General features: G+C 44.8%; 1 protein-coding gene and 1 long non-coding RNA gene across 2 annotated transcripts in view; one reads left to right on the forward strand and one right to left on the reverse strand.

The window, feature by feature from the left end:
• Nucleotides 1-14965, reverse strand: part of TET1 (tet methylcytosine dioxygenase 1) — a gene marked incomplete at its 5' end in the record, with an annotated part of 208272 nt that overhangs the window by 6438 nt on the left and 186869 nt on the right. The gene's annotated exons all lie outside the window — the stretch shown is intronic.
• LOC109291000 lies at nucleotides 10446-11991 on the forward strand. The gene is made up of 2 exons (XR_002095729.1): nucleotides 10446-10533; nucleotides 11482-11991. It is a non-coding gene; the product is annotated as an uncharacterized LOC109291000 (long non-coding RNA).

The raw sequence follows: 14965 nt of genomic DNA on the forward strand, positions 1-14965 counted from the left end.
TGGAGATGGTCCTGCTTTGAGCAGGGGGTTGTACTAGATGATCACTTGAGGTCTCTTCCAATCCTAATTTTCTATGATCCTATGACTTCCTCCCCTTTACCCCCCATTTATTGCAAGACAGGTCTCCCAATCATTTACTGGTTTCTCACTGTTCCGGCTGTTGTATGGGTTGATACCCAAAGGGTATACTGGACTTTGGATGGAAGGAATAAGACAATAAAACAATTAAGATGGTGACAACTAAGAGAAAGATTTAAACCATTCTGGAATGTGGCCCACCAGAATCTCCAAGAGATTCTTCAAGACTAGAAATACTGTTCTCAGGGGTCTTACCCCTATGAATTTGGACCCTGTACAGCCACTGAGACATCAGATGTACCCATGCAAATGGGGTATCAACTGAGCAGAAAACAGTGATCACCTGTTATCTGACTTATTTCACATTCCATCATAGAAACACTGCCTGGGAAGACTGAGAGAACAAGCAGATAATGATAAAAATGTTGCAAGGCCTTGCAAAAGAAGAGCTAGAAAAGATGAACCTGGTTTAACAGTGGAATCAAATAGTCACTGGCATCACGCAGTCAGTGGCATAGCTCTGTGCTCTGTAGTATTAATTATTCAAACTGAGAGTTATTCAAAGTGATACAGACCAAGGAGGACTCTGGGCAGCTACAGAAGAATCTTGAACTATTGAGTGAATGGGCAACTAAATGACATGAAATTTAATGTAGGCAAGTGTAAAGTGATGCACATGGGCAAAAATAACCCATACTATACCTACACTAAGGTGGGCTCTGCATTAGCACAGTCATTGTGAAATTTGTTAAAAACATCTGCTCAGTGTCAGCAGCTGTCAAAAAGGCAAACAGAAAGTTAGTAATTATTAAGGAGGGAATTGTAAACCAAACAGAAGTATCATAATACCCCTTTATAAATCTTATTATGCGTCTATACCTTGAATACTGTGCCCAGTTTTGGTCCCCACTTCCCAAAAAAGATGCAGAACTAGAGACAGTACAGAGAAGGGCAACAAGAATTATTAGTGGTATGGAGGGGCTTGCATATGAGGAGAGATTAAGGAGGCTAGGTGTATTTGTAGGGACCTACCAATTTCATGGGGCCTGGTGGCCAATTACATGGATATAACACACCTGGGGCCCTGGATTTCACAGCTTTATCATGGCCAGGGCTGCCATTTTGAAAGTGGAGCAAAGTGCCTCCCTGCCTCTGATTGGCTGAGGGGCACCACAAGTCCCACCCCTCCCAGGCATTGGTTGAAAAGCCCTAGCTGGAGCTGCCTGGCTAATCCAATGATTAGCACCCTCTTCAAGGGGCTGGGGGTGATAATTACTGAGTAAACAAACAGTTTAAGTGTGACAGTTAAACAGTTTCTGTACCCAATTGAAGAAGTGTAAAGCTAGCTACCTGGCTAAAACAAAGCAATGGAGACAATTACTTAAAAAAATACCAACCGTAAATTTTATTAAAGAGGAAAACCAATACATCAGGGGCTCAGCCTCTGATTTGCTCCACTTCAGCTATCATCCCGCCCCCCACCTCCCCTTCAGGAGAAGGGGAATTTTTGTGGGCTTTTCCCTGCTCCCCACCTCCCCTTCTGGAGACAGAGATGGGAACTTTTCCCACTTCTCTCTCTCCCCACTTCAGGAGATGGGCAGTCTATCTATTTTTTTCCTCTTTGCTCCCTTCCCCCTCCCCCTGCCCTTCTAGGAAACAGCTTTTTGCCAGCTCTTTGAACATAGCCAGTTCCCCACACTTTTTCACGGGGAACTGTCTATTTCATGGGAGACTGCCAATTACACAATTTCCAATAAATCTGTGAAATCATGCATCTGGTAGGTTCCTACCTATTTGGTTTAGAGAAGAGATGCTTGAGGGGGGACATGATAAGGGCTTGCAAAATACTACATGGTACAGAGAAAGTAAAGATAAAAGTATTATTTTCCATCCCTCAGTATAAGAACTAAGGGTCACAAAATGAAACTAGTAAGTAGACAGTAAGTTTAAAACAAACAAAAGGCAGTTCTTTATCAGACAGTGTTTAATTAAAGTGTGGAACTCAATGCCACACTATGTTGTGGAAGCTAACAGTTTAACCAGATTAAAAAAGGGATTGGACAAATTCTTAGAGGAAAGGGGCATCAGTAGCTATTGAGTATGGGAATTAGGAGTACGGACTCTGAATTAGAACTTCCTAGACCTTATAATTCCTGGAGGCTGCAGAGTCAGAGAGGAACGGAGGAAAAACCCTAGTCATACCCTGCTCACTCTCTCTTTCAGTATCCACTCTCTGCCACTGTGTGACATAGGATACTGACCCAGTAAACAGCAGTTCTTATGATTCTTCCACACTAAGGTTCTGTATGGATTTCTGTAAACTGAATACTTTATCTAGATTTGAGGCCTACCCCAAGACCCATGGTGGATGAACTTATACACTGAATGGGATGGCCTGAATTTGTAATATCCTTAGACGCTGCAAAGAAATACTGGCAGATCCTGGTGATGCCAGCTTTATGGGAGTAAATGGCTATCTCTATTACTTGGGGCATTTACAAACTCATGGCACTATCTGAACCTTCATGCAACTGCAGCCACATTTCAGCCTGGCATACTGGAGTCTACAGCCACATGGATTTATATGGCAGCCTGCGTAGGTGACATGATTTTTAATACTGATCTAGAAGGTTGTGCCTGACCAGTGAAGATCGTTCTAAAGCCCTTGAGAAAGGCTGTCCTAAAAGTCAACTCAGCCAAACAATCTGGGAAGAAACCTAAGACCTCTAACAAGAAAAGAAAATCTGATCTCTTTTCTACAGGGTGCTACAACCTCTTTTGAAAGTAAGACTAAAACAAAAGACAGATGTTTATGACCAGAAGAAAAACCACCATGTTTACTATGTACCATACGCAACTTAACCCCACAAAATGAGTCATCTGAAATGGGGATGAATGTTTTAAGCAAGGAACCTGATTTCCAGGCTGAAATGGAGGCAGGGAGTTGCTGGAATGACTGCTGCTGTGCTCTGGCTCTCTCTGGCTGTGTGAAAGAGAGGCAGAATCTGTTGCTCAGCCAAAAGCTAGAGGTTTACAGCCATTGCTGAATTGGCAGCAGCTTTCGACTGAGCAGCTTACCTGTGACAGGGTTAAACCTCTAGCTTTTGGCTGAGAAGAAAGGGGAGTGGGAGTGATACTAAAGAGTAGACTCTGTCCTTGCTCTGTGCAGCCAGAATTCAGCCATGACTGCAAAAAATAGTTTTTTCTTTATTTTCTCTTCCCATAATATGGTGTGTGTCTTATTTGACAGTATGTTTTATGCAAGAAAATATGGCATTACTAAGCAGCATACAAGTTAATTAAAAACACTGAAGAGATGGAAATTACTGAGTGTACACATAAGAGTGGTGGTCCCCAGGAAGTCCTCCTTTCTCCAGACAATCCATGTTGGGCCCACTGTAAGCTGTTGGAGTTAGCCAGCATATTACTCAGTTTGGCCTGGCAGCTAAGAAGCTTAGATGTAGAACTTTTCATCTCCAAGTTGGTGGTTCACTTGTTTCAGTCTAGTAGAGACCAAGAATAATTGCTTTTTGGTGACATATATAGAATAAACAAAGTCCAAGGTCTGACTGATTATGGGCTAAACTGTCCTTTCACCCTCCACAGTGAGTCATTCAGCATAGAATGCAAGTACATTACCAGGACTACACAGCCCTGTTTTTGTATAGTTATGTGCACATATTATTTCAGGATCTATCAAAACTGGCAGAGAAGTTATTAAAAAACCTAAAGAAGCTCACATAAGGAGATGTAAATTATCTGTAGACTGTACAGGGCATAGAGTCCTATTTAGTTATCACTATTCCACAAAGGCCTCCACTGAGCCAGAACCTAACAGCAGTTATGCATGAATACTGTACATGTTCCAAAACACACCACAATATTGTGAGGTGGCTCTGATCAATCCATTTTTCAGTCATCATTGCAACAAGAATATGCATTTTTTGGTCCTAAGGACCTGTCATTGTTTTCGGGTGTTCTGTAAAAAAAATTATGGAGGCAGCATTAAATGTACTTGTGTGAGTTTAACTACTTTTTCATACTTTATGTTATTTCGGGAGATTTGTTTGCTCACCAGTAAACTTGTATGAAAAATTTCAGCATTGAGAGATGAGACACAGAAGTGCACTGAGAAAAAACAATCCTTTAATCAGCAAGATCACAGAGAGGACATGAACCCCAAGATCAAAAATAGAACAAGCAAAAGATACACCACACTGAAAGTGCATTAACACAAAATGGTTCCTTTGTATCAACAATTCTGGACAGATGCAGAAATATTCATTTATTTAACAGGGCCTTTAAAACACTAATTTGTAGTCAATAGATGTATGTTCTCCAGGGTATTTTTTTCATTAACAGAAGGCAATTTATTACACTTACTGTATATTTAATTGATTCAGATGTAAAAATGCTCAATTATTGTTGTAGTAGCTTGCAGAAATGATAAAATATTTAAATTAAAAGATAAAACTCCAGAAAATGGTAATTTATGCATCTGAGCCTGCAACAATCCATGCAATGTAAATTTTAGACTTTAAAGTACAGGTCCCCCCTGAAGACCTCATGTATTTCTGAACTCACCTGGTTCAGAGAGAAAGCCCATAAATTATGTTAGATCTTAGAAAAGAATTTGGGAAAGCAGTTAATTTCTGATGTATAATCTAAAGTTAAAAGCTAGAAAATGATGTAACCCTGAAGTGAATGGTAGGAATTACTGTATTTACTCAAATATAGAACAATCCTGAATATAAGACAACCCCCTGAAATAATTAGATTCTATATATGGAAAATTTATACATTTGTTATAATTTTCCAGGTACAGGATCTAATTATGGGAGGTTTGCCTTGAATTTGTCCCCCTCCCACTTCTACAGAAGCGAAAATAAATGGGGTGGGTGTGTCAGGTTGCCTCCTTGCCCTCTGTCCCCGCTAACTTTTTCCCCTTGCAGCCCCTTTCCCTGCTCCTGTCAGACCTTGCTCTTCCTGAGCACATACAAGTGAGAAGCAAATTTGAAAACAGTGACTTCAAAATAATCATGCCTGTAATAATTTGCAGAGGCAAATTACCATGGGTACACATAGAATTAGTTAATCCAGAATTGATGCATTTTACCTTTATTTGAAACTGCTGCAAATTTTACCACAGGTACTCCATAAACACACTTTTAAGCAGCACTTTTGTACCTACTTGTATATAGCACAAACTGGGTACAGCTATACAAGATGCTTCCTGTGGAACTGACTAATTAGCTCCGCAGTAAAACACTACCATCTACATGTGTCATGCTATTAGGACCGAGTACACTAATTAACTCTGTCATAGAATAGCATTACCAGACACATGTACTATTTTACAGTGGAGTTATTTACTCCACTGCAACATACATGTAGATGCTGATGGGGCTGGCTGTGGCATGAGGGTGCTTCAGTGGAGGGACTGCCTGCTGGCTAGCCACGCACTGAAGCACTCTTGTACCCCATCCAGCTCCTCTGCAGCACATTGACCCAGGTCAGAGCAGCCCTGGGCTAGCAAGCTGACTCCTAGCGTTCCCTGCCAGCCAGGGCTGCTCCACCCTGGCTCAATGTGGTGCAGTCCAGATGCATGTGCAGACATGGTGCCTGGGAGCAATAAAGTTTGGCACAGACTGCATCAGAATTTATTCAGCTGTATTCAGTGTGTGTGTAAACACACCCATTATGCACGATATTGGTCCAAAGCCAAAAGGCTCATGATTTACTATATAGTTCAGTGGGCTGGGCCCCAGCAGAATCAACAGCATTTCAAGCCATGGTGACCCCATAGATCAGTACTGCTCAGTATTAGAGCAGTGTGAAGCTTTGGGTGCTGATTTGATTCGGAGGAGATTTGGCTTGATTCGGAAGCTGAATCTCCGAATCCAAACCAAATCAGGAGACTAATAAAAAGGTTCAAATTGATTCAAAGCTCTCCAAATTGATTCAGACAAGATTTGGAGAGCTTCAGAGAGTTCTGGAAAGATTCAGAGATTTGGGCAATCCCCGCTCGCTGTCACAGGGAGCTGGACCTGGACTCTGGGCTGCTAAGTAGGGGGCAGGCCTGAATCTCCAAATCTGATTTGGCTGAATAGTTTCAAGACAGTGATTTGAATCACTGAATCAAATCGCTGTCCCCCGAATCAGCCAAATCTGAATCAGAAGCGAATACTAGCAGCTTTGCACAGGCCTACTCAGTATGTGTTTGTACTCCAGATACCCTTCACATAGGAGCCATGTGCTTATTAGCCCCCACTCATGACTGAAACCAAGTGTTTTTGTCAAGAGCCCTAGGATCCTCCAAAAACTTATACACAGATGAGACACAGGGAAACCTGGTCCAGCTCTACCTCATGGAGGGTGGAGGCATGCTAATCATATGTAACAGGCTTAGACAAGGGGTCACAGAGGAATTCTGGGTGAAATGTTTGAGGCTCTGTTTGGTGATGTTTGCCAGATATTTAAGGCTGGTGAAGAAACACGAATAATTGAAAATGGAAAAGAAAGTAGGACTGTGCAAAGCTTCAGGTGCTGATTCAATCTGCTGGAGATTCGGCCCAATTTGGTGGCCATCCGCTTCCCCAGTCCCCACCCCCCCAGAGCTGCCTTGCTCACCCCAGCTCCCCACCCTTTAAAAAAAACCTGGGCTCACCAGGTGCTGCCAGGCAGGGGGCGATCCCCAATACCCCCCACTACCCCATGACGCATGGGGGGCTCTGCCACAAGCCCCCTGCCTGCTCCTCCATCCCCCCCCGTGGCTGCCCCACCTACCCCAGGCTCCTGGCCCTTTGAGAAAAATAACAAAAACAAAAACCTGCACTCACCGGCTATTTCAGCAGCCTCGGAGTTTCGGGGGGGCTTGTGGCAGACTACCCTATGCAGCGCGGGGCAGCAGGGATCGCCCCCCTGCCAGGCAGGAGCCGGTGAGTCAGGGCTTTTTTTGTTTTATTTTTTTTTTAAAGGGCCAGAGCTGGGGCGGGCAGGTGGGGCAGCCATGGGGGGAGCTGAGGGAGTGGGCAGGGGTTGCGGGGGGTCATGGCAGAATGCCCCCCCATGTCATGTGGGGCAGTGGAGGGCAGTGGGGATCGCCCCCTGCCTGGCAGGACCCAGTGAGGATGGGCCTTTTTTTTTTTCAAAGAGCCAGGAGCTGGGGCGGGCGGAGCCTGTGTGATTGGGAGATTCATCAGATTTGGCAGCAACTGAATCTCCAAATCAGATTTGGCCAAATTGATTTGAGACAGTGATTTGAATCACCAGATCGAATCACTGCCCCCTGAAGCAGCCGAATCCGAAGCGAACACTAGCTGCTTTATAGAGACCTAAAAGAAAGGTTCAGCTCAGCTAGGAGAGTGAAGAGGAAGTTGAAATGTTAGAATGGTGACAAGGGAAGCATCAGAAGGAAGTGGGAAATTTTTTGCAGATCTGGGGTGGGGAAATGACTGCAAAGGATTGTAACAAGCAGCCCATTCTTGCCTTCACCTCCCTCCCTAATTTTGTGCATTTCTTTTTCCTTCTAAGTATTGGCAGAGACCTAGCACACTCATTGCATGGGTGTGGCAAGGCTCCGAGCAAGCCAGAAAGCTGAAGTGGCTTTCTGTAGGAGAAACCTACAAACTACATCTACATATCAATTGAGCTAAATGTCACTAAAGGAAACAAAAGAACTAAAATATCCACTTCAAAGCAAAGCCTGTAAGAGGCAAGAAAAGCCAAGGTGCATTGAAAACATGACTATATATATCCCCGTGAACACATTCCCCTTTAATTTAATCTTATTTCCCAAAGAAAACTTCCCATATCTGTCTAAAGTTTATGCTAAATCAGTCTACTGCATCTAACCTAACACACTTACTGTCCCCAGTGGCCTTTGATCCTCACTACCTCATGTTGCATTTTTATATTTCATCTGTCTCATCTGACATTCTGTATTTTATATCTTTTAACTTTTAACAAAGGTATTTTTCTTTAAAGTAAAGTCATGCCTTGTATTACTAGATTATAAGAATACACTGGAATAATAATCACTGGAATTACATTGCTGAATTGGGGCTGGTTTCATGAATGAATGGGAGCAAATCTGAAGAAGTGATTAAGTAATAGGCAGAGCCAGCTGCAGTTACAAGTTAACAAGTGGCAATTAACACCTCTTACAGCAGACTGTCTGCAGAAAAGTATCAATGTCATTGCCTGGAACTCCATTGTATGTGCAACAAGGTATCCAGTTAAAGCTAATCAATGCTGGAGACCCAAGGGACTGCTTCTGCAACCCTTAACAATACCAATGTTAAATTAATCAAAATCACAAACTGACTCCTGAGACTGCACATACCAGCAGGTGGAGACCCCTATGACTGACAGCTGTCATGCACTACTCAAGACCCATGTGGGAGAGCGACCTCTGGATTGGGCAGCCAAGATGATGCTGAGAGATCACACAAATCTGCCAGAAAGGGATAAAAGGCAGTGAAGTGTGACCCTCAGTGGTATCCTGTTCAACCCAATCAGCACCCTACCTGTTCAGCCAGATGGACCAGCCGGCAACCCCCTTCTAGAGACAACAGTGCCTTGGAGGAAACCTTGACTGGGGCATTGACAACAGACTCCTGGGGGGGGGGTGCGGGGGAGAGAGAGAGAGAGAGTGTGTGTGTGCACGCGCGTGCGCACGCACGCACGCACGCACACACATTTAAAGAGACAGTGCCTGCCGATAATACGAAGGTTTGCATTTATGACTTGTGATTTTGTTAACTTTGTACTCTGTCCAATAAACGAGAATTTATTATGATCTCGTGAGTTGGTCTTTATAGCCAACAGGATGGGCCTATATGGGACAGGGTGGAAGGGGCAGAGGGCTTGAAAACTGTCGATGTATTATGGGAGAGCAGAAAATGTTATTAAAGTATGAGGTTTGGAAGGGATAGGGATACAAGGTTTGAAAGAAAATGGAAGGATTTTGAAGGAAATCAGAAGGAAGACAAAGTAACTGAGGTGGGCAATTTGTTGGAGCAACAAGCAAGGCAAGTGTGAAGAAGGGGTAACAGAGGAAGACTTAAAAGAGGAACATGCAGACCTGATGTGGAGAATGGTAAGAAGGGTTTTAACAGTAACAGAGGTTCAATATAGGTGGGGTTTGGGAAGAACAACAAAATGCCCATGGGAGAGGTGCAGTGGGGAAGAATCAGTGGTATACATATTTTGGGAATGCAACTTTGCACGGGAGGTTTGAAGGAAAGCACAGAGTATGAAAGGGGAGAAGAAAGTCCCCTCAACATGCTCCATCCCCACTAAGACACGCTCTGATACTCACTTCAGGTGCAGCAAGAAGTGACAGCTGGGGAGAGATGCTGAGACAAGGAGAACAGGTGTGGTAGTTTCGGAGCTGCCTGAGCCTGAAACTCAGCAGGGGAAGGGAGCATTGCCAAAGAGAGGTGTGGACTGCTCAGAAGACAGCTGAAGACTCCGCTGGAGCACATGGAGGGAGAGAGCCGAGCACCAGTGGGGAGATGTTGGCAGAAGACCCAGGGAATCCAAGCCCCAGGAGTGGAAGGAGAGAGTCGAGCACCGACACTGGCAGGAGACCTGGGGAAACCAAGCCCTAGGAGCAGATGGATGCTGGGAAGAAGCGGTCCATTGGGACGCCAGCACGTGCAGACAGGGCTGCAAAGAGAGACCCAGGCAATGCAGCAGAGGGCAGCACAGAGGGGCCATTGGCACTCTCAGGCAGCTCAGCAGGTAGAGGGTCGCTGTGTGCCATGGAGCGCAGTGAGGGAGAGACTCCAGCTCAACCAGGAGCCTCTCCAGAGAAACGAGCTGGGGAAGCCGTGGAATGTGGGAAGAAAGAGATGGGCAGCACTGGCTGGTGGGACCCAGACAGCCCAGCCTCAGGTCAGACAGGGCTGAGGTGGGAAGGGGCAGGGACCCTAAGAAGGTCCCCCTGAGAGAGCTGGCAGAGGTCCGGCAAAGAGCTGCTGCACTTCCCAAACAACTATTAGGCAGAAGGGAGTGAAGAAGCCCAAAGCGGGATAATGGGCCCGAGAGACAAGATCCCAGGGACCCATCAGCAGATGGTGACCTCTTCTGTTCATAGTATTCCTAAGTTTATGGTTAACCCAAGACTGGGGTATGTTTAGTTGCCGAGGCCATGGTCCACAGACAAAGGATGGCCTTCGGAAGACTGATAGTCAGAAGGTCACTGACCCTTGGAGGTGGGCAGATGAGACAGGATCATCTGAGAGAAGGACCTGCGGAGAGGTGTGGATGTGGTAAGGATGGGGTAAAGGGGAGGTTGGAGCCCCATGAAGAAACCCAGGTGTGAGACTCCACAGACTGCCTATCGGGAACAGTCTCCCAAGAAAAATAAAACATCTAAGGTGTGGCAGACGAGTAGAAGCAGCAACGAAGCCAAATCCGAATCTTAACCTGACATCACTGGGGAGCAAGGTGTGAGAAAGAGAAAGAGTCACAGGGCTCCAAAGCACAAGGGCTAAACAAAGGTTCAGCAACCCCAGGTCCACAGCCCTAAAGAGCCCAGCAGAAATCTCCCTTACCCAGGTGTTTCTGGAAGGGCGGGGCTGGGAGCTCCAACACTGGTATAAAGAAGAGCCTGGAACAGGCAAGGAGGGAGAGCGTAGAACCGGAAGGAGGAGGAGGAACGAGCTGACACAGGCTGCAGGGAACTTTGAGAATGATGTGGAGAGCTGGAAGGAGACTCTTGCAGAGGGTAAGCCCCACAGGGGGAACTTAGAGCAAGGACTGCTGACCCGGCGGGGCTTATACCTGTTTGTTACCATGCCGGAGCTGTCAGAGCCCGGCAGAGTTTTGTACTGTAAAGTCCCTAATAGAGGGGCACTATAGAGTTGTGGTACCGTAAAGTCCCTAAAAGTGGCACAAGCCAAAATGGTTTCACCGATGGACCTAATGTGATAAGGGGAATTGTGACAAACTCAACAAGAGGCTCAGAGAGAAACAGCAAAGAAAGGAAAGGGGCAGAAAAGAGGGACTGACCTCATGAAAGTCAATTTTGTTTACTGTTGGCTAAAAGCGGCCAGAACAATAACCCAGGCCAGGAGTGCCTGGTTTTGCTTTCTTGTTTTCCTGTTTTTGCTTGGAATGGAGGTCACACTGAAAGACTAACTGGCTGATCAGATCCTAGGTGGAATGGGTGAGGGTGTAGGGGTGGCAGTGCCCTCAGGAACATAGGACTTTCGCGGGACGACGGTGGGACAACTAATGGGACTACACACCCAGGTACTGAACCAACTTCTTTAACACCAAGTCATGGCAGGAGAAACGTGGGCGTGTAGAGCTCCAATTAGAAACCGTTTCACTCGAGTCAGCCGGCAGGTGGTGTCCTACAGGTCTGCAAGTAGCAGAGATACTTGACACAAGGCACCAGTCAAGAAGGGGCCAAAGCCCTATAACACCTACCAGTGATACAGAGATTTATACAAATGTTAGAAGTGAATTATAAGATAAATTCTGAGACAGTGATGTATGGGTTGGTTAAGAAAGGATGGGAAGAAGGGAACATATGGGCATGGGTGATCTGTGTGGAAAATGAGGAACTTGCTGATCATGAAGGGAATGGATTTTACTACAAAGGAATGTTTATATATAGCCCTGTTTGAGCTCAAATATTACATGCAAAGGGATGAGGAGGAGAAAGATGAGAGTAAGAGGGAGGAAATGTGGAGGAAACATAAATGGAAATAGGTATTCACTTGAGTGCCTGAGATAGTGGGGTGACAGAGGGAAGGGTAGGAAAAGGGATAGTTGTGGGATGAGATAATGTTGTTATTGTGAACTGTTAAGAGATGAGGAGGAGTTAATATGTTATGAGGCTTTGTTGGATAATATAACATTTGGTATTTGTAAATATGTATAACAGGTTTTGTTTTTGCTTTTTTAAATGTTAAGTTTAATTTAAAAAGTTTCCCATCAGTATTTTTGCCCAATATGGGCCATGTTTTTATAGCCATGCTCAATATTAGCTGCATTTAATCAACTTCAGAGTTGGTTTCTCTTACTGAGCATATGCTGCTTTTGGCAGCAGTTTAGTGATAGCCAATGTATTTAATGAGGTTTCCTTACATGCCAATGTAAGAGGAGAAACTTTGGGGGAAAAACCTTGTCTCATCATATATTCAAATCAATACAGTATAAGTATGGTTACTTCACATGTCAATTGTACATTTAAGTGAAGTGAGATAGCATTAAAACAAAAATGTTATGATCTGCAGTCCAAGGCTGGCCTTGCAGATTTACCAGTAAAGTTTACTTGGAACCTCCCAGCTAAACCCAACTTCCACCTCACCATGGGAGGTGAGCTAGAAGTGTAGGATTCCTTGCTGAGGCTATGCTGACAGCAGTCAAGGCTTACAGCTGAGGTTATCCCCTCCAGCATTAAGAACATACGAACATTAGAACATAAGAGACATACTGAGTCAGACCAATGGTCCATCTAGCCTACTATCCACCTTGCATAAATGTGTACAAGTTTAACAAGAACCTTGAAAATAAACAGTTGATGCAAGCAATGCCAACAGAATCTCACTGCTGTATAAGTGGGTTTTGGGAGATCAAGAGCTGGGCTCGCTGCCAGTAACTGGCTGACATCAAGAAAAGCATCCAGCTATAACACTTGCTTCCACTTTCTGAATGAACCTTGGATTGTGGGGAAGAAAACGAGGCTTAAGTGTTCCTTTGGGGCAATGCACAACAGGAACTCTTGGCTGCTGTGAAAAATAGGTAAACGGTACTGAAAAGTTCATGTTTGTGGCTAAAGAAACAAGTCAAAGTCAAGGCCAATGCAAAGGGGATCAAGTACCGAGAATGGGCAGCTGGACTGCTACAAGTCTAACAAGAAGAGGATGAGAACTGGCAGATGCTCTAGAAACACAGAGAGCATAAGCTGTATATGTTCAGGACACCAAGTGGAAGGAAGGTAGTGCTAAAGAATTGGGTACTGGTTATAAAAAATTATACAATGGCAGATGCACAAACAGAAACCGAGTGGAACTGATACAAAATTGTGCACTAAAAGAAGAGGTAATTGATATTAATTAAACATCAGATCAATTGATGGCAGTAAAGCTCACAACAAACAAACAAGGTTAGAAACACTGGGCTAGATTATATCTCATTTATGCATTTACATGGCTGGTAACTGCCATTTAAGTGCTGGTTTCAGCAGATATATAGAGCTTTAAATTCTATTCTGGGTACAAAGTTGATGTGAAAGCATCCACTTGGCTATACAGTATGCTCAGGAGGACTGGCTGGGCAGGTATGCAGTGCTGAACATTAGCTCAGATATAGCCATAAGTTCTCATATTGTGGCCAGGAAAAAACCCATGTCAAATGGGAGGGCTGAGAACGAGGAAGACAACCCTCCTATGTTTTAGTCCAGCAGCCTAGTGGTTAGGTCACTCACCTAGGACATGGGAGACTTAGATTCTAGGCCCTGCTCACTCCGAAGGGGTTTGAACCTGCACCTCCTCCTTTACAGCATGTACACTAAACACCATGCCTCAAGGTAGGTATTATCCCTACCCTTTCTAGCCCTCCTCTTGAAGCTAGCTCCTGAGTAACCAAGAGAGGTAGGTATGTGGGGCCAGGAGTTTAAAGAACAAGCCAGAGGGTGTGTGACTCAGTGAGACTGCTGCTGCTCTGAATGGGATGGTGCACTGCATTCTAGTCTGAGTGGGCACTTTCTCCCAATGGGACAGAAACTTCCCCACCGCTTTATCCAATGACTATTAAATACAAGGTGCAATGAGTAAACTTCAAGAGGAGAGCTTGAGAGGGAACTGGATAATGCCTTACTTATGCCTGGTTGTTGAACATTTTTCTGGGAAGAAGGAGATGTAGGTTAAAACACCCTCTGCATAAGAGGGACCTAGACCCTGGGTCTCCCAAATCTGGAACAAATGGTCTAACCACACAGCTATTAGGCTAAAACATGGGAGGGCTGTTCACCACCAGCATCACTGCATTTCCAGATTCTGTTTTCACCGTTAAATCTTATGCTGTACTGGAAACTGACCATTTTTTATGATTTTAATTTATTTTCCCAATTGTTTTTGGAATTACAAATAGTTTTTATTTCTTAGTCCATGGCTATCTACTTTATCTAAGAGCCTTGCAAGGGATTGTCTTAAAGTCCAAATAAATAATATGACTTGTTCCCTTTTAATCAGTTTCTTTAGTAGTTTCACATGCTTAGGGAATTTTAGGATGAAATCCTGAATGGGGTAAAGGCAATGGTAAAACTCTCTTTGACTTTAACTGGCAAGGATTTCACTCCATTCCTTAAAAGGTATGGGAACTGGCTGAGGCTGCATGCTCCAGGACCATGGTTGTCATGGGTGACTTCAGTTACCCAGACATCTCATGGGAGGATCACTTGGCAAAATCTTAGTGGTTGCAAAGCTTCCCATCATACGTGGATGACCTCTACCTGACTCAAGAAGTCTACAGGCCAATGAGAAGTAAAGCACTGCTTGACCTGGTACTGGCTACTGGGGATGACCTAATCGGCAACCTAGTGATCGATGGGAAGCTGGGTGACAGTGACCACAAGCTGATCACCTTCACCATCTGCCATAAAGCTGGCAAGTCAGTCAGCAACATGGAAGTCCTTGACTTCAGGAAAGCTGACTTTGACAAGCTCAGGAGGCTTGTCAGTCAGGCCCTAAGGGACCACGACCCCAGGGGGAAGGGAATTCAGGAAGAGTGGCTGCCCCTCAAGGGACCAATCCTCAAAGCACAAGCTAACGCTATTCCATCTTGGAGGAAAGGCAGCAAGAGGGCACAGCAGCCCCCCTGGCTCTCCAGGGATCTAGCAGACCTCCTGAGGCTAAAAAGAAAGGCC

Source organism: Gavialis gangeticus, unplaced genomic scaffold (genome assembly GCF_001723915.1).
Source record: "Gavialis gangeticus isolate Ggan-Ray unplaced genomic scaffold, GavGan_comp1, whole genome shotgun sequence".
In the NCBI taxonomy this organism is placed as follows: domain Eukaryota; kingdom Metazoa; phylum Chordata; order Crocodylia; family Gavialidae; genus Gavialis; species Gavialis gangeticus.